Below are 22736 nucleotides of genomic sequence, written 5' to 3'. Positions count from 1 at the left end.
TGTAATTCTAGAAGGAGATGCATAGGTAATTATCATGGTGCTACAAGATAAGGAGCATAATGGTAATATGTATGGTCAACTAGTGGAGGATGCGAAATTGATTTTGAATTCCCTATCAAATTGAAAACCTAACCATGTACGACGAAATATAAATGTTGTAGCTCATCTATTAGCAAAATTCGCTACTAGAAGTGTCATAAATCGAATATGGAGGGATGAGATACCCGACTGTATCTGTGATATTGTTCAAGCGGAACAAATTGCTTCTGTTTGATTTTGATTAATGAAGAAGTGAACTTAAAAAAAAAAAAAAAAAAAAAGAGAAAGTGATAAATGTCATTCAACATTTTTTAGTTTTTTTAAAATTAATGTTTTGATTCTTAGATTAGTGGAATGACAATAAATAGCTATTAAAATGTTAAAGAAAACATGTGAAAAATGACACTTGTCACTTATTAAAGGGATCCGAATCCTCTCTAGTTCATTTTGAACCGGAGAGTATCTAGTTAATGGCTAAGATTTTTTATTAGAAATCTAAACGCCACAAATAAGACACATGTCCTTGTAATAAAAAAAATAATAAACTATTATTTAAAGTTTATTTGAGGGTGGTTCGGCCACCCCAAAGGCAAACTCTTTTTTTTTTTTTTTTCTCATTCATTTGGGTTTGCCTTTGGGGTGGCATATGCGGTGGTCGGGCCACCCCTATGACAAGAATGGGGATGGTCATTTTTTTTATTATTTTGTTTTTTTTAACTAATCTATAAATAAAAATTCTACAATCTAATTTGTATGAAATTTTTGCCAAATATGGATGTATTAAACTTATCAAGTGAATCTAAAACGGATACAAACTATTTTTTTGACGGTTAAAAACGGATCATGTTTTATAGATTATCCTACAATCAAGTTATAAAAATAACAATAATGATTTATAATTAAATAGTTTAAGTTTCTCAGTTTTTATTTATTATTTTTTTTTATTTTTATATATATCATCAAGTTTTTAATACAAAATAATTATCAATTTAAAACTTCACCTCATAAACCTTTAAAGACAGTACGAGAATTTTAATTCAAAGAGGTCCCCCACAACCTGCCGAGTGGGGAATATCCGACGGTCGACTCGTGTGAAACGCATCGTTTAATCGAGCTTGGTAAATCCGAATGAATCTCTCACTCACTCTGTGTAAAAATCCTCGCCTTCCCTAGGCTCCTCAGGGATCTCTGCCCCTCACACAAACCTCTGTCGCTGGTAAGCCTCCGTCGACCATCGTCCTAGTATTGCGTACATACATATATACATATTTTTTATTGTGAATGTTAAAACATGGCCATATATACAAACAATTTCATCGTTTACTTAGTAGTGGACTTGTGTTTTTGGGAAGTGTTTATGCAAGAATATGAGGACATTTCAAGGCCCAAAAGGTTGTTTTGTTTGCATACGGGGTGTGTTTTGTATGCTGACGCAGTTTTGGAGGGTACCCCAGTTATTTTTTGTTAACATACATCAGGTTGTGTGTAAGGGTGTTATTCATGAATGCTCAGTTCTAAAGCCATCTACGATTGAAAGTTTCAAACTTTAGTATTTTCATTCAGTATGTAGATGTTTGAGGTCAGATCAATCTCTTTTCGTTTAACACAACCATAGAGTGTTTGCGCTAATTTTTTTTTTTGTTTTGTTAAGCAAACATGCTTGCTTGTCTTTGATTTTCTTGTTTTGTTTGCGTTCATTTGGTTATGGAATTCTGTAGATGGCTTGATTTTGCTGTATGATATAAACAGACTTATGGTATGGTACATACCATATGCTTGAATAGTATATATATATATGGAAAAATTCACTTTACACCCTTGAAGTTTTAAGAGTTTTTCAATTTGAACCACAATGTTTAAAAATTGGCAATGTATCCTCTTAATGTTTCAAAAATTTTCAATTCAGACCCTCCGTTACTAATTTCCGTCTAATTGAACGGAAATCATCTCACGTGGAATTTTGATGCCCTCTATTCCAATTTTGCCCTCATTAAAACCTATAAAATTACGTAATTACCCTCATTAAAACCTGTTGATACACAGTCTTCCAAGGTGGTGACGTGGCATGCCTGGAAGTGGTGCTGCCAACTTGAGGAACGCTGCAAACTACACATAGGATCGGAACCCCCGTGGTGTCCGGCGGGGGAGCTCCGATGCCTAAGTTAGAATTTGAGGAAAGAATATTTAAGCAACCCAAGTTTTCAGAGCTAGAATCGCACTTATCTTTGATGGAAATTGGGACCTGTATTTATAGGCATGGAGTGGAATTTGTTCCCCGCACGTCTCGGGATTCCTATCCCTAAATATCTGTTTTGCAGTTATTTGATAAGGGTAAGAATCATGGGATAAGGTGATAAGGTTTTGTTTTGAATTAAACAACCTTTTGAATTTGAATAACAGCTTATCCCGCTTGTGTAGGGATTTGTTCGTAGGTGGATAACCTTCTATGCTGTAAAAAGCTTTTTTGAATGTGAGATAATGTTTACTGGGACTAGTTTGAATTTTTGCATATCCTTAATTGTAAAATGACCGTTTCACCCTTGGCATTTGACTATTTGCTTTCGAGTTGCGTCTCGGACTTGGCATCAGATACCTCCCGAGGAGTGGTCTCGGATTTATGTCTAAGTCCTCCTCGGGGAAAGCTTGTCCGAGGCCTTGTCGGGTATTCCGTTTAGTCAAGATCGGGTTTGGAACCCGATGGGCTTTTAGAATTGATACATGGCCCAACAGTTACCCTCCAATTTCCTGATCTGAAAGATTATGGAAATTTTTGTCCAATGGATCGGCGTTCTGAAATTACACCCAAGTAAAAATCTGAGACCTTTGAGGCGGGAATTTTGAATTTCAAATTTTGTCGAGAGGGTTGACCTGACCGAGGGCGTATCGGTTGCCCCACGTGTCAGTGCCGGGACAGACGTCCTTTCAGTTGCCGGCTGCCAGTTGTCATCTGGGATTTATAGAGGCGCCTTTTTTGCCGCATTTATTGCGTGCGTGCCTCAGGGAATCCTTTGGTATTCTACGCTCTTATCCTTACTTTATAAAAGCTCTCTCTTTTCTTGTTTTCTCTTTTATTCGCACCAAGTTATCGCATCGTTTGTTCTTTTCTGATATGCTCTTTCTTTTCTACTATGCCTTTCCTCTTTTGCTCTTTCCAACCATGTCTCAAAAAGAAGGATCAGGGTCTGATGGCCGTTTGGGCAAAACTTACCCAGATTTGTGGAAGCCAGATCTGACCTCGGCTGACGAGCGCCGAATTAGATTGGACTGCTATATCCCAAAAATGGTGAAACTTTGTTTTAATGACGAGAGGAAGGGCGCCATCGTGGATGCTGGGAGCCACGAGGTTTGCCTTTATGAAGAAATGTTTCGTGCAGGCCTCAGGCTTCCTTTCCCCAAGGTCGTCCGTGAGTTGCTCAGTCGCCTGAATCTGGCTCCCCACCAATTGGTTCCTAATGGCTGGAGGATGTTTTTTGCCTCTGTGGTTGTTTGGCCCATGGCCCTTGGAGAAGGAAAGTGCTTGACGGTTTCGAAATTTCTCTGGATGTACCGACTCCAGAAGAATCCCAACAGTGATGGGCTATATAACTTCCAATCAAGACGGGGAAAACTCTTTTTGATGGATAAGACCTTCACCAGTAACCACGGAAAACAAATACTTCTTTGCGCAGGGGCAATGGGAATTTGCTCCTGGAGAGAAAGCAGAGGGGCCTCGAGTGCCTCAGGAGATGACTACCCCCCATTTGGGTCTCCACAAGAATCTGTGTTTGTCGGAAGATGAGACGGTCCGAGTTAACACGGTTCTGTCTTGGGTTCAGAGGCATGAGTCTGCTATGACCTTCAAGCAATTGATTACGACTAGTGCACTGAACCACTGCTTATATGCCGGCCGAGAGGACGCTGGTGGGTCTCGGATGAAACCATCTCATCCAGCCGTTTATTTGGGACCTCCAGCGACCAATACCCGAGGCGCTACCCCTTGGAAGCCTACGATGGATAAATGCAAGAAGAAGGTAGATGAGCCTCAGGTAAAAAAGGCTTTGCACTTAGTTGACAAGCCCGAGGAGTGCGAGGCTCCTCAACCAAAGAAAAGGCAGCTAGTGAAGGGCAAGGGTCCTGCCGTCGAGGTTGAAAAGGGGAAATCCCTCTTTGCCGACCTATTGGCCGCTCGGAGGAAGGTTAATCCAAAGCCTGACGTGGCTCCGATATCGGTCTACCAAAAAATTCTCGCAAACCATCCTATTACTGCAACTCCTCTGGCAGCAACCCCTTTAGAACCTCCTGGAGCTGCTCCTACTACTGCTATCCCGGTGGGGTCGACATCACCGGTCCATTCGGGTTCCAACATTCAACATCTCTTAATAGACCCATTCTCAGATAGCTCGGTAGGGATGGAGCCGGAAGAGAATGGACCGCGCGCCGAGGTGGATGAAGTGAGGCCTCGGGTCTTGTCCCCGATAGCCGAGGAGCAGCCTGGGGTTCCGACTCTGGTGGCTGAGGCAGCATCTCAGGCCCCGACCTCGATTCCCGAGGCTGAGGCTGGTATTGGTTCCGAGGCTTCCTCTTACTATTCCTTGGTGAAACCTCATAACGTCGAGTGGACTGTGGAGAAGCCCCTGTCTCGGTTTGGTGGACAATTACTGGGAAACCCGTTTCAGGCTTTAGTGGAGCTGGTTCCCCAGGACAGCTTGACAGGTGAACGAGACATCTCTACTAGGGGTATGGCAGAGTCAATGTTATTCAATCAGTTGTGTGCAAGTATCACTCTTTATAGGGCTTTCTTTTTGCTTGAGTTGTTTTCTGTTTGATTTACTTTGTTTGTTGCAGGGAGTTATGAAGTCAATAGTTTTACACTGTTACTTCAGGAAATTTTTTTAGGAGTCTGCCTTAGAATCCGAGAGCCTCCGAAGCAGGCTTGTAGCCTCTGAAGCTGAGAATGCAATACTGAAGCATATGCTAGCTCAACAGGACAAAGAACTACTCCTTCTTAGCCAACAGCAGTCGGCGACTCAAGCTGAGTTTGCACAAGCCGAATCCTGGGTTTCGGCTCTATCTTCTGAGTTGCAGATCCTTCGTGCTGATCACTCAAAGCTCCAAGAGGATCATTCCATTGTAAAGGAAGATCTGCACCAACTCGAGGAGAAGCTTGCAAAGGTTTCGGAGCAACTGAAGGCTTCACAGGCGGAGGCTGTCGGCCAAAATACTAAGCTTGAAGAGGTTATCAAAGGCCAAGTAGTTGTTGAGGAGCAACTTAAATTCTTCCGGGGAAAGCTCGAAGAAAAGAAGCTACAACTCAAAGAAGCCGAGGCCTGATCTTCCAACTATTTACAGCAACTGTCGTATGCTTCCTGGACTCGGGATAGTGCCTAGGCGGATGTGATCATTTTTGGTTTCGAGACCTTTCTGTCTTGGGCTAAGGATCCTGCTCGCACTATTGACCTTGACACGGTGAAACCCGAGACCATCCCTGTTTTTGACAAGGCTTTAAAACAGCTTATCAGTCTCGGGTCGGATCTGATGCCTGATGCCGAAGGGATCTATAGATTCGCTCATCAGCCGTTCTCAGGTTCCGAGGAGTCCTTGGGCGACGGAGGAACAGCTTTTGGACATGGTGCCGAGACCCCATCTGCTACCAGGGCTCCATCTACAGACCCCAAGGAAGGCTAAACTTTTTCTTTTAGCTTGTAATCAGTAGTTAGTACATTTGATTCTTCTGTAAATGACAAACTTGAGACTTGAATGAGATGTTTTTTATTTATTTTTGGGAGTGAACTAGCAATATTTTCTGAACACCCATTCCCTTGAATGAATTAATGTTCTTAATGTTTTCTGAAGTTTGTTTAACCTTTTTCAAGCACACCTTTTTTTTTTAAGGATTTCTGCTCTTGACAGGCTACTCGTTTGACTTTCTTTGAACACACATTTTTTGAAGGTTTTACGTTATTTACAAGTCACTAGTTTAACCTTCTTTGGACACACCTTGTTTGAAGGTTTTACGTCCTTTACAGGTTACTAGTTTAAACCTTCTTTGGACACACCTTGTTTGAAGGTTTTATGTCCTTTACAGGTTGTCGGTTTTAACCTTCTTTAGACACACCTCGTTTAAAGGTTTTACGTCCTTTACAGGTTACTAGTCTCGAAAAGTTCTAAATTTTCCTGATGGCCTCTCGGCTGTCTACCCTGAGGGTAATTTCATTTACTTTGCTTTTGAAATACTCGAAAGGTGATCGAAGCTTCAGGAGATTCTTTTTATTTAATCGAATAAAATGTAATGAAAATTACATGGAAATAAGAATCGAACGAGAATCAAACAAGAATCACCTTACTGAAATAAGCTAGATAAAGTATTTTTTGAGGTGCTCGGCATTCCACGGCTTGGGGAGTGCTTTTGTAACATCCCGATATTTCTTTTCTTTTATCTTGTAAATAAATCGAGTGTTACGTTGAAATAATCTTACACAGCGGAAAATCTGAAATTTATCAATACAAAACAATACTCTTAAAATACTTTTCTTTATACAAAATACTCACAATTATGCCAAACAAGGCATTTATACAAATCTATCTGACTCTATAAACTCTAAACAAACTCCACCAACTTAGAATCTCTGTACATCTCAAATATGAATCTCTAATCACAACTGCATAATTACCTTGACTTTTCATTCCTGCAAGCACTACAAAAACTGTAAAGTAATGAGTCAATTGATTCACGATAATATAAATCATTGTTTAAGCAATTATATCAAAAGGACAAACATTTAATAAAACTACAAAGATCTGTATTATTGAATATCAATATCACTCTTAGTAAGTAAGAATACTTACAGTGGATTACATGAATGAATCGTCAAAGGTAATTACTTGTTGAAACCATTCTGCTGCAATTGAACATTACCCATAACTTTCTCAATGACTGACTTTCTCTCTCTGTCGCCCAAACTCTTTTTCTTCCTCCTCAGCTCTCTGTCTCAATCCTCCCTTCTCACTCTTGGTTTCCCTCATCTCTGAAAATTCTCTCTCTCCAGCTTTCTCTCTTTCTCACGTATATTCTATGATTATGCAATATGTTGAGTAAGGGAGGAATTAAATAGGCAAAATAAAGCAAGATGGAATGAAGAAAGAAGAAAAGAAAATTAAATAAAGGAAAGGTAGGTGTGTTGGTGGAAGTAAAGAAAAGAAAGATGAATAACTTAAAAGGTAAAGAAGAAAGAATATGCATGCTTGAAGGAAAGAGAGAGAAAAATAAAGGAAAAGAGTGTTGGTAATGTCAAAAATAGACAAAGAAGAAAAGTGGACTAATTTGGGTACAGATTTTCCAAAATCTGACCCATCATAATCTGTCCAATGTCCTTACTTAATCAATCACCAAATATTATAATCATACTCCAAAATATATTAATCAGTCTTCAATTATCATATCTCTTAAATCACCAAATAAAATAATAAGATAAAATCAATATTATATGATCTAATAAATTCCTTAAGAATAAATATCATTACTTAATCATCATCAAATAAATATCTCTAAAATAATACTTTTAAAATCTGGGGCGCTACAGCTTTTCCCTCCATGCTCTCAAGGTAGTAAGCTCCTGCCCTTCTGCACTTAATCACTCTGTAGGGTCCTTCCTAGTTTGGGGCTAACTTTCCCTTGACCGGATCTTTGGTGGCAATGGTGGTCTTGCGCAACACCAGGTCCCCGATCTTGAAGCTTCTATGCTTGACCCGTTTATTAAAATACCGAGCCACTTTCTCTTGGTACATCGACACGGTTACTTGGGCTTGGTCCCAGTTCTCTTGTAGCAAGTCTAAATGTAGTTTGAGACCCTCGTCGTTAGTCTCGGGATGAAAGGTCTCGACTCGATAACTACCCGAGCCCACTTCGGCTGGTATGACTGCCTTGATTCTGAAAGCCAAGGTGTACGGGGTCTCCTTGGCGGGTGTTCTTTTCGTTGTTCGGTATGCCCACAAGACTTCTGGAAGATCGTCTGCCCAATCACCCTTTCGATCTCCAAGTTTCTTCTTCAGAACTTTGAAAATTGTCTTGTTGGTAGCTTCTACTTGCCCATTTGCCTGGGGATGAGCTGGAGATGAGTAGTAGTTTCTTATATGAAGCTGTGCACACCATTCTCGAAATGACTCGCAGTCGAATTGCTTCCCATTATTCGTCACCAACGCATGTGGAATACCATAGCGGCATAAGACGTTCTTCCACAAGAAACGTTATGTGCCTTTAGCTGTTATGTTCACTAGGGCTTTGACTTCTGCCCATTTGGTGAAGTAATCAACTGCGACAACTGCGAATCGCACATTCCCCCTCCCACGAGGTAGTGGTCCGACTATATCTACCCCCATTGTGAGAAAGGCCATGGCGAAGAGATTGAACTTAGATCTTCAGGGGGTTGTTTTGCAATGTTGGCGAAGCGTTGGCATTTGTCACAATTTCTGCTGTGCACACCATTCTCGAAATGACTCGCAGTCGAATTGCTTCCCATTATTCGTCACCAACACATGTGGAATACCATAGCGGCATAAGACGTTCTTCCACAAGAAACGTTCTGTGCCTTTGGCTTTTATGTTCACTAGGGCTTCGACTTCTGCCCATTTGGTGAAGTAATCAACTGCGACAACTGCGAACCGCACATTCCCCCTCCCACGAGGTAGTGGTCCGACTATATCTACCCCCATTGTGAGAAAGGCCATGGCGAAGAGATTGAACTTAGATCTTCAGGGGGTTGTTTTGCAATGTTGGCGAAGCGTTGGCATTTGTCACAATTTCTGACTGTCTGCACCGAGTCCCGACTCATGTTTGGCCAGTAAAAACCGGCTCTGATCGCCTTATGTGCTAATACTTTTGCTCCCGAGTGACTACCGCAAATTCCTTCGTGGATTTCGCAGAGGACATAATCATCTTCTTCTTTAGAGATACACTTGAGGAGTGGTAGCATGAAGCCTCGTTTGTAAAGAATCACATTAATGATGGTAAATCTGGCAGCCCTAGTTTTGATTTGTGTTCCCGACTTCTTATCCAACGGGAGAATTCCCTGTTCCAAGTATTTCCTTATGCTCCTCTACCATTTCGGTATGGTCTCGGTAACTGAGACCGAGACTGTCTCGACTATGGTAGGTCTTGATAAAGTCTGGATTGGCTGCTCGGGCTCTTCAGTTTCGTTAGCTGCTGCCGACGCCATCCGGGCTAGCCTGTCAGCTCTTTCATTCTCTTCTCTTGGTATCTTCATGATACATAATTTCTTGAAAGCATTCTGTAAATCTTGTGCTTTTAACAAGTATTGTTTCATTGTATCTCCTCTGGCTTCAAACTCTCCTCGAATGTGTCCGACGATTACCTGCGAATCGCTTCTTAGTTCGACGAATTCAACTCTCATTTCATGGGCTAAACCGAGTCTTGCTAAAACTGCTTCATACTCGGCCTCATTGTTGGTGGTCTTAAACTCCAACCTTAGGCAACTACATAACTCTTCTCCATCCGGGGTGATTAATGCAACACCGGCTCCACCATTTTTCCTCGTAGAGGATCCATCTACGTAGACCACCCATGTTTCGTCTTTCTGTCATTCCAAGGTGTTAGGTAGGTTGGTGAATTCTGCTAAGAAATCAGCCAATACCTGCCTCTTGATAGCGTTCCTTGGGAGGAACTCAATATCAAATTCTCCGAGTTCGATTGCTCAGTTAGCTAATCTGCCAGACAGATCTAACTTTCTGAGTACTTTCTTCAATGGATACTCGGTAAAGACTCTTATAGTGTGAGCTTGGAAATATGGGCGTAGCTTTCTGGAAGCAGTAGTTAGCGCAAATGCTAACTTCTCCATCTGAGGGTAACGCTCTTCTGCTCCCCTCAATGCTCGGCTGATAAAATAAATTGGCTTTTGAATTCCGTCTTCCTCTCGGATAAAGGCAGCACTAACAACTGTTGGGGAGACAGCCAAGTATAGATACAATGCCTCTCCTGAAACTGTTCTGCTTAACAGTGGTATGCTCGTCAGATACTTCTTCAATTGCTCAAAGGCCTCCTCACACTTTTCAAACCACTCAAAAGCTTTCCTCAGGATTTTAAAAAACGGTAGACACTTGTCAGTTGACCGAGAGATGAAACGGTTCAACGCTGCAACCCTACCCATCAATTGCTGAAGCTGGTTCGTATTCTTAGGTGATTGCATATCCAAGACTGCTTGGATCTTCTCGGGATTAGCTTCTATTCCTCAGTTCAACACCATGTAACCGAGAAACTTTCCCGAGGCCGCTCTAAATGCACATTTCGCGGGATTCAGCTTCATCCCATATTTTTTCAATGGTCTAAACATCTCATGCTGGTCGTCTACATGACCTTCACGTTGCACACTTTTAACCAGCATTTCATCAACATATACCTCCATATTATGCCTGATCTGGTCTCGGAACATCTTATTTACCAGCCTCTAATACGTTGCTCCTGCGTTTTTCAGACCAAAAGGCATCACCTTGTAGCAGTACAGGCCTCGGTCGGTAATAAACGCGGTCTTCTCCCGGTCTTCTGGTTGCATATAGATCTAGTTGTAACCAGAAAAAGCGTCCATAAAGCTTAATAGACCATACCCAGCTGTTGAATCTACCAACACATCAATGCGGGGTAGAGGAAAGCTGTCTTTTGGGCATGCTTTGTTGAGGTCTGTAAAGTCCACACACATTTTCCACTTCCCGTTAGATTTTTTAACCAGCACCACGTTGGCTAACCAATCGGGATAATATACTTCCTCTATAAACCGAGCCTTGAGTAACTTCTCTACTTCCTCGGCGATGGCCATATTCCGCTCGGGGGCAAACTTTCGTCTTTTCTACCTCACTGGTTTCATGCTTGGGTCCACATTAAGTTGGTGGAGAATGTCATTGGGACTGATTCCCGGCATATCTTCATGAGTCCATGCAAATACTTCAATGTTTTCTTGTAGAAAGGTTACGAGGGCGTCTCGGATTCCCGAGGCTAGTTGTGTCCCTACCTTCAGTATTTTTTCGTCTCCCAGGTCCACATCTTCCAAGGGCTCGGGAAGTTCCCCTTTCAGGGGGTCTTTGCTTCGGGCACCCACCATTCCGACCGTCAATGGAGCAAGATCTACTTTCTTGAGGGAAATATTATAACATTTCCTTGCAGCAGTTTGATTTCCTCTCACCTCTCAGACTCCCTTATCAGTAGGAAATTTCATCATCAAATGGTAAGTTGAGGTCACAGCCTTCAACTTATTGAGGGACGGTCGACCAATAATCGCATTGTATGTTGACAGTCGGTCGATCACCAAGAAGTACACCATAGTTCTAGATTGCCTAGGAGCTGTCCCCACTGTAACCGAGAAGGAGATGAGTCCCATTGGCTGGACTTGTTCCCCAACAAACCCTACCAATGGCAAATTAAACGGTTGTAGCCTGTCTCGGTCAACACCCATCTGTTTGAAGACCGGGCAGTACAAAATATCCGCCGAACCACCACTGTCCATAGAGACTCGGTGGGTCTTATGGTTGGCAACCATTAGCGTAACTACTGAGACATCATCATGAGGAAATATTACCCCCCTGGCGTCTTCTTCAGAGAAGGATATAGCGATCACTTCCTTCTTCGCTACTTTTGAAGGTCTTCATATTGACAACACTTCGTCATCAGCCTTCGTTCTCCTTGCATAAGCTTTTCTAGATGAACTAGAAATTCCTCCACCAGTTAGTCCTCCCGAAATGGTGTGGATTTCCCGTACTACATCCTGATGCCGAGGCTGATGGGCATCCCGGTCTCGTCTCTGTTCTACCTGCTAATTGTGTATCGGTTCAACATACCGATCTTCTCTCGGCCTTACTTCTCGGTTTCCTTCTAGTAACTGGGGCTCTTCATTCCTTCCTCGATTCCTCTCATCCGCCAGGAATTTCACCAACTTTCCGTTTTTGATGTGATTCTCAATCTCTTGCAGCAAGGTTATGCATTCCTCGGTTAAGTGACCGTAGTCACGGTGATATTCACAGTATTTCTGGGGGTCACGCCTCTTAGGGTCGCCTTTCAACTTGCTTGGCCATTTGAAGGCAGAACCCCTCCTTATCTCCATGAATACTTTAGTCATGCTAGTATTCAATGGAGTGAACTTCGAGCTTTGCAATTTCCAAGGGTCCATCCTCGGGTACGATGAGACCACCTTCTCTAACTTTTTCACATTCTTCTCTTTTTTCTTTCTACCACTAGCCGGTGCTTCCTTCACAGTACTAGTCTTGGCTTCGAGCTCTTCCCTTTGAGATTTCATGAGAGCTTTGACAGTCTCTTCTTAATTAATGTACTCATCAGCCTTCTTCATGAATTGACTGAGAGTCACTAACTTAGTACTTTTCGACAACTCGGCCATCAATGGTCCTTCTGCTCTTACTCCGTGCATCAAAGCATCAAGTACTGTCTGCTCATTCAGATTTTCAATCATCAGCTTCTCCTGGTTGAATCTGAGCATGAATTCTGTTAACGACTCATCTTTCCTCTGGACAAGGGACAGTAAATAAGCTGGATTCTTCTTCCTCTTTCGGGTAGCCAAAACTGACTTAGGAAGAGATGCCCGAGAGTTTTGAAATCATTTATTGAATTGGCTAGGAGTTTTCCGAACCAATCTTTAGCTACTCTAGCCAAAGTTAAGGGGAAAGCCCTACATGAAATTTCATCTGGGGTACCATCAAGGATGAAATGCGCACGAAGACTCTCCATATGGTCTGTGGGATCCCCAGTGCCATCATAGGTATTAACTCGGGGCATCTTGAATTTGTCAAGGAGGGGGAAATTCATGACCCGAGGAGTAAAGGGCAGATTTGTGTTCTCCATGAGCTCCCCTGCGTTGGATTGATCTCCGCCATTGGCTATCAGTAGGACCACCTCTTCGTATTTTTTCTTAAGATCCTGCAAATTAGCTAACATTGCTCTCGCTATGCCCTTCAGTACAGTGATCCTCCTGGCGGGGAGACTGCTCCCGTCGAGATCTAGTATGACGAGACCTCTCGGGATTCACCCGCTGACTGTCTTCTACATTCTGGACAGTTGTGTGATGGCTGGCTTGAATTGAACTTGCATCATCCTCGTGATCATAACCTCGAGGCCTTTTCCCCCTATGAATTTCAGTGCGTCTCTCCTCGCGCCTATCTTCGTGTCTTTTAGTCCTCCTCTCTTCCCGCTCATGATCCCTTCGGCTATTTCGGCCTTCAGCAACCGTGAGCCTAGTGGCGAAATCTTCGTTTTGCTTCTGCAAAGCATTCATGGATTCGGTCATCTGCTTCATGAACCCCGCTAAGTCAAGAGGTGCTCCAGTAGCCACGGGAGGTATGTGAGGTTGAGGTATCGATTGAGAGTGTGAGCGTGTAGTCACCATATCGGAATGATAAGAATTGATCAAACGAAAAGAAAGTTTCCCACAGACGGCGCCAAACTGTTGATACACAGTTTTCCGAGATGGTGACGTGGCACGCCTAGAAGTGGTGCTGCTAACTTGAGGAACGTTGCAAACTACACACAGGATCAGAACCCTCGGTGGTGTCCCGGCGGGGGAGCTCCGATGCCTAAGTTAGAATTTGAGGAAAGAATATTTAAGCAACCCAAGTTTTCAGAGCTAGGATCGCACTTACCTTTGATGGAAATTGGGACCTGTATTTATAGGCATGGAGTGGAATTTGTTCCCCGCACGTCTTGGGATTCCTATCCCTAAATATCTGTTTTGCAGTTATTTGATAAGGGTAGGAATCCTGGGACAAGGTGATAAGGTTTTGTTTTGAATTAAACAACCTTTTGAATTTGAATAACAGCTTATCCCGCTTGTGTAGGAATTTGTTCGTAGGTGGATAACCTTCTATGCTGTAGAAAGCTTTTTTGAATGTGAGATAATGTTTACTGGGACTAGTTTGAATTTTTGCATATCCTTAATTGTAAAATGACAATTTCACCCTTGGCATCTGACTATTTGCTTTCGAGTTGCGTCTCAGACTTGGCATCAGATACCTCCCGAGGAGTGGTCTCGGATTTATGTCCGAGTCCTCCTCGGGGAAAGCTTGTCCGAGACCTCAAGCTTGTCCGAGGCCTTGTCGGGTATTCCGTTTAGTCAAGATCAAGTTTGGAACCCGTTGGGCTTTTAGAACTGATCCATGGCCCAACAAAACCTATGAAATTGAGGGTAATTATGTAATTTCATAGTTTTAATGAGGACAAAATTGGAATAGAGGGCATCAAAATTTCGCATGAGACGCCCGTAAGATGATTTCTGTCCAATTAGACGGAAATTAGTAATAGACAGTCTGAATTGAAAATTTTTGAAACATTAGGGGTACATTGCCAATTTTTAAACATTGGGGTTCGAATTGAAAAGCCCCTGAAACTTCAGGGGATAAAGTAAATTTAACCTATATATATATATAGTGTTTATATCATACAGTATACATGTATATTATATATTAGATGATTGTGTTAAGATTAATCGTGATGGAGGTTTGTGTTTGCTAGGATCTCCATTGTGTAAAACATCTGAGTCCAAGAGAAAAAAGTGTAAAATGTATAAGATTCAAAATTTCAGTTTCTTCTTTATCTTAATTGTTCTTTGCAACCCAAAGAGGTGATGAGTATTTTGGTTAAGCAGTTAACTTTGATGTATCTTGAACTTCTTCCCATGTCTTGGTTTGTGTGGCTAGAGACTAGAGTTGTAGAATAGAGGTGTCGCTGGAACCTTTAGTGGCACTTTTGGTCTTAATGTTTTTGTGGATTTACAGATTTTCTAATTCTAGATACATTGGGCATATTTTATTCTTAGTATCTTGTAAAAGCCAGATACTTGTCTTTTGGCCTCTATTTCAAACTTTTAAGTGCTTATAGGTACAACCAATTAAAAAATCAGAGTCATCACATTTTCATTTGATAACCAGAACTTTTATGCATTGTGTATTGCATTTAATCATGTTTTGACTCTTGGCATTGTAAATCTATAGGTTTGCAGCAATCAAAGTTGCTGTTGAAAAAACTGGTGGCCTTCTTGTTCTTGCTGAAAGTTTGGGTCATTCTCTTCCAATTAACTCAGAACCAGAAGAAGCCAAATCACAACTAACCCAAAACCAGGAGACCCCAATAAAGAAAAAGAAGAAAAAGCATCGAGCCCGACCACCACCGCCACCAGTCCAAGGCAAAGCCAAAGTGCGAGTCCTTCACAGGAACCCACAAAAAGCCCTGCCTTTTGTTGACTGTTTTACCTCCAGTTGCGACCCCCTCAAAATTACGGTGGGAACAATTCCGAGGAAAGTGATGAGACTAGGTTGCCTAGGGTTAGGGTTTTTGGGAGCCAGAAGTGGCTCAAGAGGGTCCAGATGGTGGTGAGCACATCTCAGTCTAGGGTGGATTTCGTTGGGACCAACTACTCTTGTGAGGCCACGACTGGCCAGCTGTATATAAGTACGCACTCAGGGTGTTTGACAATGAGAGCATAGCTTGAAGATTGTGCCTATTGCATGTGACAGGGTGAGTTTGCTGTTTGGTTGCTGAAAATGTATGAAAGTTTTGATTCTTTTAGTGTTTGGTCACTGAGAAAATGTGGAAAATTTTATTTATTTATTGATTGGTTGATGCAGATGTGTGGGGAATATGGTTATTGTTAAATTTGGAGAGTTTAGGTATTGACAATTTGATTGCCAATGAAATGTTGAAATTTTCTTGTTTGTTGGTGCTGAGAGAATTTATACGTTATCAATTTGATTGTGGGTGAGAATTTACTATTATTTTCTTTACTGTTTAATTATTTGTTATTCACAATGGAATGTAACTCTTAAGTTTTGATTGTTCAGGTATTTGGACTAGAACCTAAAGTTAGAGGGTTAGATGTTGCTAATGAGGAACTTGAAAGCTCGGTGAAGGAAGAACTTTCTGCACAAAAAACGCAAACAAAATGAAAGAGATTACTAGTCGATATGGAACAAAGAAGTCAATAGAGGAGGTAAGCCTAGCCCCTGGCCCTCCCTAGCTTTCTATTATACTTGCAGGTTGTTTTTATTAGTAGATAAGCGATCATACAAGGAAGGTGGTCGTCGGTTGGTGAATAACAATTAGTGTTTTTCAAATAGTAGTTTATCAGTTATATTGGTTTTTCTTGGGCATGTCAAAGTTCTTATGATATATTTAGTTTGATTAATGAGAAATGTAGTCTCATAGCTAGTAGCCTTAGGGCGTAATGTCACTTCGACCCTCCATAAGTATGGAGTGATGGATAAGGTTGCTAGTTGAAATACCATCGGATGCAAAAGTTAGTTAGCAACAAACAACTCAAAACACAAGAACACCACTCAAAGCACGTCACTTTTTGTAAATCCGTCTTCTTCTCTTCTTGTAGGAATATTTTGACAAAACACGTGTTTAACTTTTATAGGGGCAAGAGCTAAGTTATTGTTTAAAAAGTTTAAATAGGGTAGAGACAGTGGCCTTGTTGCCACTCTAAGTGGAGGAGGGGTGGCCACACCCATGCAGTTGTCAGGGTGGCTGTGTGGCCACCCCAATGCCATCCAGGTTACTGCACGACCATCTCTACCTTTTTTTTTTCTCTTTTAATTTTCGTTTTTTACCAAGTAGGGCCTTACATCTATTTGGGTTTTCCAAAATAAGGTATGCTCTATGGAAAACATACTCTCAACCTTTGGAAAACTTCTCAAAAAACAGTTTTCACCATTATTTTACATCAGCATACTTTTTTTTTTTTAAAAATAAAAAAAAAAAAAAAAATGAAAAACCCAAAATAAATTAACATACCCATAAGTCCCACACAGTATGAGGCTTGTATGACTTTTTGAGGAGGGATTCAACGTTTGACAATCATTGTACTAGTCGAGACACTAGAATTTTTTGATTAATTGAAGCAATGGCCTGTGATAGGTTTGCATTTTTGAATAATATTAGTTTTATTTGCCTTGAATGTGAGATGTATTTCTATGTATTCTGACTTATTTTAAAACCCTTTTTTTTTTCTTATTGGTAAGTTATATATTATGCATGTAGTGGGTCTTCAATCCACAACCTCATTTTCGACTCTATATCATGCGGGCAGGAAGTGTGGATGTTGAGTTAGAGCTCATTGGAATAACATAAATTACATGGAGACCAATTTAATTTGGATGAAAAAAATGTAGGCCATGTTTGTTAATTTTTTTTTGTTTTCTCTTATCTAAACAAATATATTAACAACAATCTCAAAACATAAAACACTCTTCAAAACACAAAAAAAAACATGTTTTCACATCTATGTCACATTAAAACACCTTTTCAAATTTTTTTTTTTAAAAAAACCCAAAAACACATTAACAAATATACCCATAATTTTCGTAGTAATGTTGCAATATTTGGTCCTGCTGTTTGGATAATCTTAACCATATATAATTCTCAATTTTGATGTGCATAGATACAAGTTCACCTTACTACTAGATTGGAACTAGCGAATGTAAGAAAAGATTATGAATAAATAAAGGAATACTTGGATATCATTTGGTGCTTCTACATTTGTCAAGCTATCTCTTTTATTTATTTATTTGTAATGTATATTACAAATGTTACCTCTATTGTGAAGACGTAGCATTTGCTGTTTTACTTGCCCTCATCTCCTACAAGAAGTACAAAATAAATAGATAGATATTTAAGGAAAAAAAATATATATAGTAGGGAGAATTACCTCCTCTTAGATAGAGAGAGAGAGAGAGAGAGATTAGGGCCTCTATGGATCCTCGTAGTACTAGATCAATTCTCTACTTTATTGTCTTTTTGGATTGTATCTGTTGGCATTAAGGGAATGTTATTAGTTGAATGGCCTTCCATGGGTGCTAGTGTCATGGGGTGAATTTTCTCTTCTTTGATTCTCATTGAATTCATTAGCATATGGGATTTTTGTGGGTATGCGTGTATAGCAATATTACGGCTACAGGTACTTGGAATGCTCCACTGATAAGACCTCTTCTCGTATTGAACTTATATATCATTTTAACGTGTTCTTCCGTTTGTTATTGGAAGACCTTGCCCTAGAGCTATGTAGAAATTTTGAGCAGTGTAACCAATGTAGTTAAGAATTGGATAGAACACCTTGTGGCGCTGAGTAGAGTTGAGTTTTGTTGGAAGCATTTGCACTTAGCAGTTGACCTTAACTTTATTATCATATGGCAGGCGAAAAGAAGCACTCTTTGAACCAAGAAGATAATCCCAAAACTCAACAGGAGCTGGATGGGAGAATCAAGGAGGCCCTTGAAAGTACTTATGCCAATTCCGCCTGCAATATTCCACCATATGATGCTTCTGCATGTTCTCCCCAGGAGGCTTATCCATTGGACAAGATCATCCTCAAGGGAGAGTGGGGCTTCTTTGAAGATATTTTTGAGCTTTTGCAAGTGGGAGCAGCAGTATTCCCACACTTTACCCAACCTTTGTCTGCAACAGAATCCATAAATTGTAGGAGATTAAGGATGAGGAAGAGAAGAGAACACATTCTTGCATATTGTCATACATTACTCATCTTATAAAGTACAAAGATCAGCATTCCATGGATGGTGTTTCCTCTTCCAAGGGCCACAAAACTCCAAGCATTCTATCCCAGAAGTTCTCAACAGTGTTCTCTCCTGTGTCAAAAAGGCTCTCAGCTGAGAAAAATGATCTTCTCATTAGTTATGTCTTAGTACTCACTCCATATGCTGATGAATTGCAAAGGATCTGAGAATGAGTGCAATACAATTGAGAGTTCATTATGAGCATTTGGGTTGTAAGCTTCCCAGCAAGAACAACTTACTGTTATTTACCCCTTCCTTACCCCTTCAATTTCAAACTGTAAGGCAGCCATGGCTGTGGAGTAAAGAGTTACTTGATGAGTCAAATTTGCTCTATCAGTAAGAACATGACATCTAGAAAGTTGATTCTTTTTCCTAATCACCGATAGAGATTTATGTTTTTAAAATTTTTAATTTTTAATTTTTTTTAAAAAATCTCATTATTTTTGTAGAAATACAATGAGAATATTCTGAATTACTCCAAAGCTATATGTTAGTATTGTTAGTAGGCACTCGATTATTATAGGATTGGTGGGGTGACTGGGGACTAAACCCAAGGAAACTTGGTAAGATACCAACCATATGTCAATCAATATTTATCTTAATAATAATAATTTTAAATTTGGACAAATTCTTTTAAAAAAAATCTATACAAATTCTTTCAAAATTAACTTTTTATCTTAAAAAGGTGATATAAAGTAAAAGTTGTCTCGAGTCTTGTTTTGGGGGGTTATTTTTTATTTTTTTTAATATTTTTATTTAAAAATGAGAAAACAAAAGAGTGAAAGAAGAAGAAAAATGGTATAAAAGGAAGCTTACTTTGTAATTGAAAAGAAAGGAATCCAATGATGGAATTAGACTTTGAATTCAACGCTGTATTTGGTATGATTGATGTTAAGGTGGTGAGTTGGGCCCACTTGTATACCTATTTGGTGGGCAAAATTGAGTCTTTGACCATCCCTTTCTTTCTTCTCCCATTTTCCTTTCACCAATTCAACCCTAGATTTTCACTTAAGTCCCTCCCAATCTTGAGTTCACTTCCATGAATCTTTCAATGACGTGTACAAGCAACTCCACTTATAATTAAAATGTTTTTTTTTTTTTTTTTCTTTTACAAGTATTGGTCCAATAACTTATTGTTACTGCTATATTATTTAACAGTCGTGTAACGTTTTACTAAATAATATTACTCCACCACAATTGGTTTATGATGATGTAACTGGTTTCCTTAAGATAATTCTAAAAAGTTTTTCAAAAACATGTATTGGTTGCAATTGTGCGAATCTACTTTTTAGCTTACCTAAATATGAAGGAGCTTTCATGGACATGGATTTCAACAATTTGAATAGTAAGTGTGATAAAGCATTTACTAGGCCTATTTCTAGAAATAAATTTCAGGCAATTCACCCACTTGTTTTGAATAAACGAGCTTTATAAGAACGTTTTCATATTTATTTTTTAAATTATTAGTCATTCAACTAACAAATTGATAGTAATTCAGATTGGAAACATCATTATCATAAATGACTTTGAGAACATACATATGCTTGGATTAAGGAACTTATTTTATAACTAAATGGGTAAAGCTCTCTTAACTCCCTCAAACTACCACTCCAATGATAATCTTCCTCCAAACTATCAATTGCGACAATCTTTCCCGCCCTCAAACTACCAAAATAATGACAATGCACTCCCAAGACTCATAATTTGACGAAATTAACCTTACTAAAATAAATAAATAAATATTAAAACTTATTTAACTATTTATAAAATTTATAAAATTAAAAAAGAATTAAATATATTAAAAAAAATGAAAAAGAAAACTTCGAACCACCTCATGGGTTCCAAGGGCGGCAGATCCACCCCATAGCCTCATTATTGGGGCAGCCAAGCCACCCCAGATGTTTTTGAGGGTGGTGAAAAGTTTTCTAGGGGTGGCCGGCCACTCCCAAAATTAGCTTGGGGGTGGCTCAGCCTCTCCAGTAATGAGGCTAGGGGTGGCCGAGCACCCATTTATGGGTGGCTTGGCCACCCACAAGCCACCCGATGAACCTGGGTGCGGCTTTGCTGCCCCCTACCACCAACTTCATGGGGGTGATTCTTTCGAACAACCCCTGTTTTTTTTTTTTTTTTTTTTTTTAAATATAGTTAATTTTTTATTTTAAATATATTTAATATTTTTCAAATTTTTAGGAGTATTTTTATTTAATTGAAAATGTTGTAGGGATAATTTCGTCATTTAGCTACTATTAGGAGGTATATTATCATTATTTTGGTAGTTTAAATGGGAGATTATCGTAATTGATAGTTTGGGGAGAGAATGTCATTAGAGTAATAATTTGAAGAGGCTAAAAGAACTTTACCCTAACTAATAATATACTATTTAAAAATTTTAAATTACGTGATAATTATTCATAATATCACAATATACACAAGTTTTACAATTAATTTTAACTTCTTTCCGAGCTCTTTTTGATAATTATTTAACTGTTTTCACAAAGTGTTCCTCGAATGTGATTCATCACTAATATTTCAATCACATCGTTGTCAAAATAAAAAGTAAAATAAAAAAATAAAAAGTACTTTTTACTTTTTAGCTTCTCGATGTAGAGGTAATTATTACAAGAAAAAAAAAAAAAAAAAAAAAAAAGTGCCCGACCCGACGTGAAACATCCAAGAAGCAAAGTGGAGTCGCACGTGCAATTATTGTGTAATCACGTGCAACACTGTCAGACCACAAAGCCTCAAGCGTGTCTGACGGCCTAAAAAAAAAAAAAAAAAACCTTATCGTTTGAAAGCCATCAACGTGAATAAAATGTTGAAACATAACTAATCTCAATAATTAACAGATAAAGAAACACACTAATTAATCTCATTAATTAGATTACCGCCCCCTCGCCCCATATAAATATAATAATTATACTTGTCGCACTCGATTGTGACTTTCCTTCTCTCCTCCCTTCACATTCCACTCTGACAGCTGTCAAATAATAATAATAATCCAAAAACCCACCCATCTTTTTTTTATTAAATTTGTTCTTAGCACCGAAAAGCCCATCAATCGTCAGCCGTTAATTATTATCTCGGAATCAGGAAAATTCTTTATATTATTATTATTCTCAACATTTAACATGTTCTTTAATAAATAAATAATTTAATTAATCATTCTCTCTCCTGCGCCGGCTTATCTTGATGGATGATTCCGCCGACTGATACGACGCCGTCTGTAACTTTACGTATTGGTAACGCCGTTTGTACGTATAAGTGTCACCTCAAAGCCAACAAAAAAGTCCACTTAAATTAAAGGAAAACGCCACGACAGTGGGTAGCAGAGCAGGAGCAGCTCGAGCCGCCCACAACCTAACTTTTCTTGCTCTTTTTTTAAAATTGGCGGTTGCTTTTTTCTGTTGTTTGGTTCCTTCTCATGGGAGCGAAACGTGGCGGATAACCAGGCAACCTAACACTCTCTCTCTTTGTCATCTCTCTTGTGGTTGGATTGGGTGATTGGGTCCCACCACCAGCAATGTGTATCTCTTACGCAAACACGCCGACCCGCCGGCGTAACTGTCTGTCCGCATCGACACGTCACGCATGCTCAGCCCATCTATGTATAAATATATATATATATAATACATAGTGCATGCATATTGCATGCCATACCGTACCTTTTAGAGTGTGGACCAATCACCGAAAGGGAATTTTGCTTTGATGGTTACAAAAATGTCACGGATCAAAATTTGTCTTCCTTAATTAATTAATTTAATTAATTAAACACTAATTACAATGGAATAATTGACTAAAGCAATGAAACGTTTTTGTTTTTTTTCTTTTTTTTTTTGGGTGGATTGAAATCCGGATTTTGGATTAATCATTGTGGTATTGACTAAAACAAATCTAGGGGCACCCTCTTTTAATTACCTTACAAAATATCATTTACATGTATTAGGTAAAGCGTTTAAAGGGTAGGTGAGGCCCACGTGCTAAATTTGTATACCCACAAGTTGTGTAAATTTGTTTGTTTGTTTTTTTTTAAAAAAAAAAAAAAAATTAAAAGTGTTATGATATAATTTGATTTTTATTTGGGTTAAATCTTAAATTAGATTGAATGATTTGAAGTAATACGATTAAAGGTGGTATATATATATATATAT

At 39.6% G+C, this 22736-nt stretch overlaps 1 pseudogene across 1 annotated transcript; it reads left to right on the top strand.

The window, feature by feature from the left end:
• The first annotated feature begins 34 nt into the window (after window positions 1–34).
• On the top strand, window positions 35–18946 carry LOC132169814 (uncharacterized; annotated as a pseudogene). Its single transcript, XR_015911876.1, has 5 exons — window positions 35–62; window positions 1213–1255; window positions 15013–15535; window positions 15859–16016; window positions 18220–18946. The product of XR_015911876.1 is annotated as an uncharacterized LOC132169814 (transcript).
• Window positions 18947–22736: the final 3790 nt, after the last annotated feature.

The sequence above is a fragment of the Corylus avellana genome, chromosome 1 (assembly GCF_965113065.1).
Source record: "Corylus avellana chromosome 1, dhCorAvel1.hap1.2, whole genome shotgun sequence".
In the NCBI taxonomy this organism is placed as follows: Eukaryota; Viridiplantae; Streptophyta; class Magnoliopsida; order Fagales; family Betulaceae; genus Corylus; species Corylus avellana.
The sequence above is the reverse complement of the archived record's forward strand: the minus strand, read 5'-3'. Positions and strand labels throughout refer to the sequence as shown.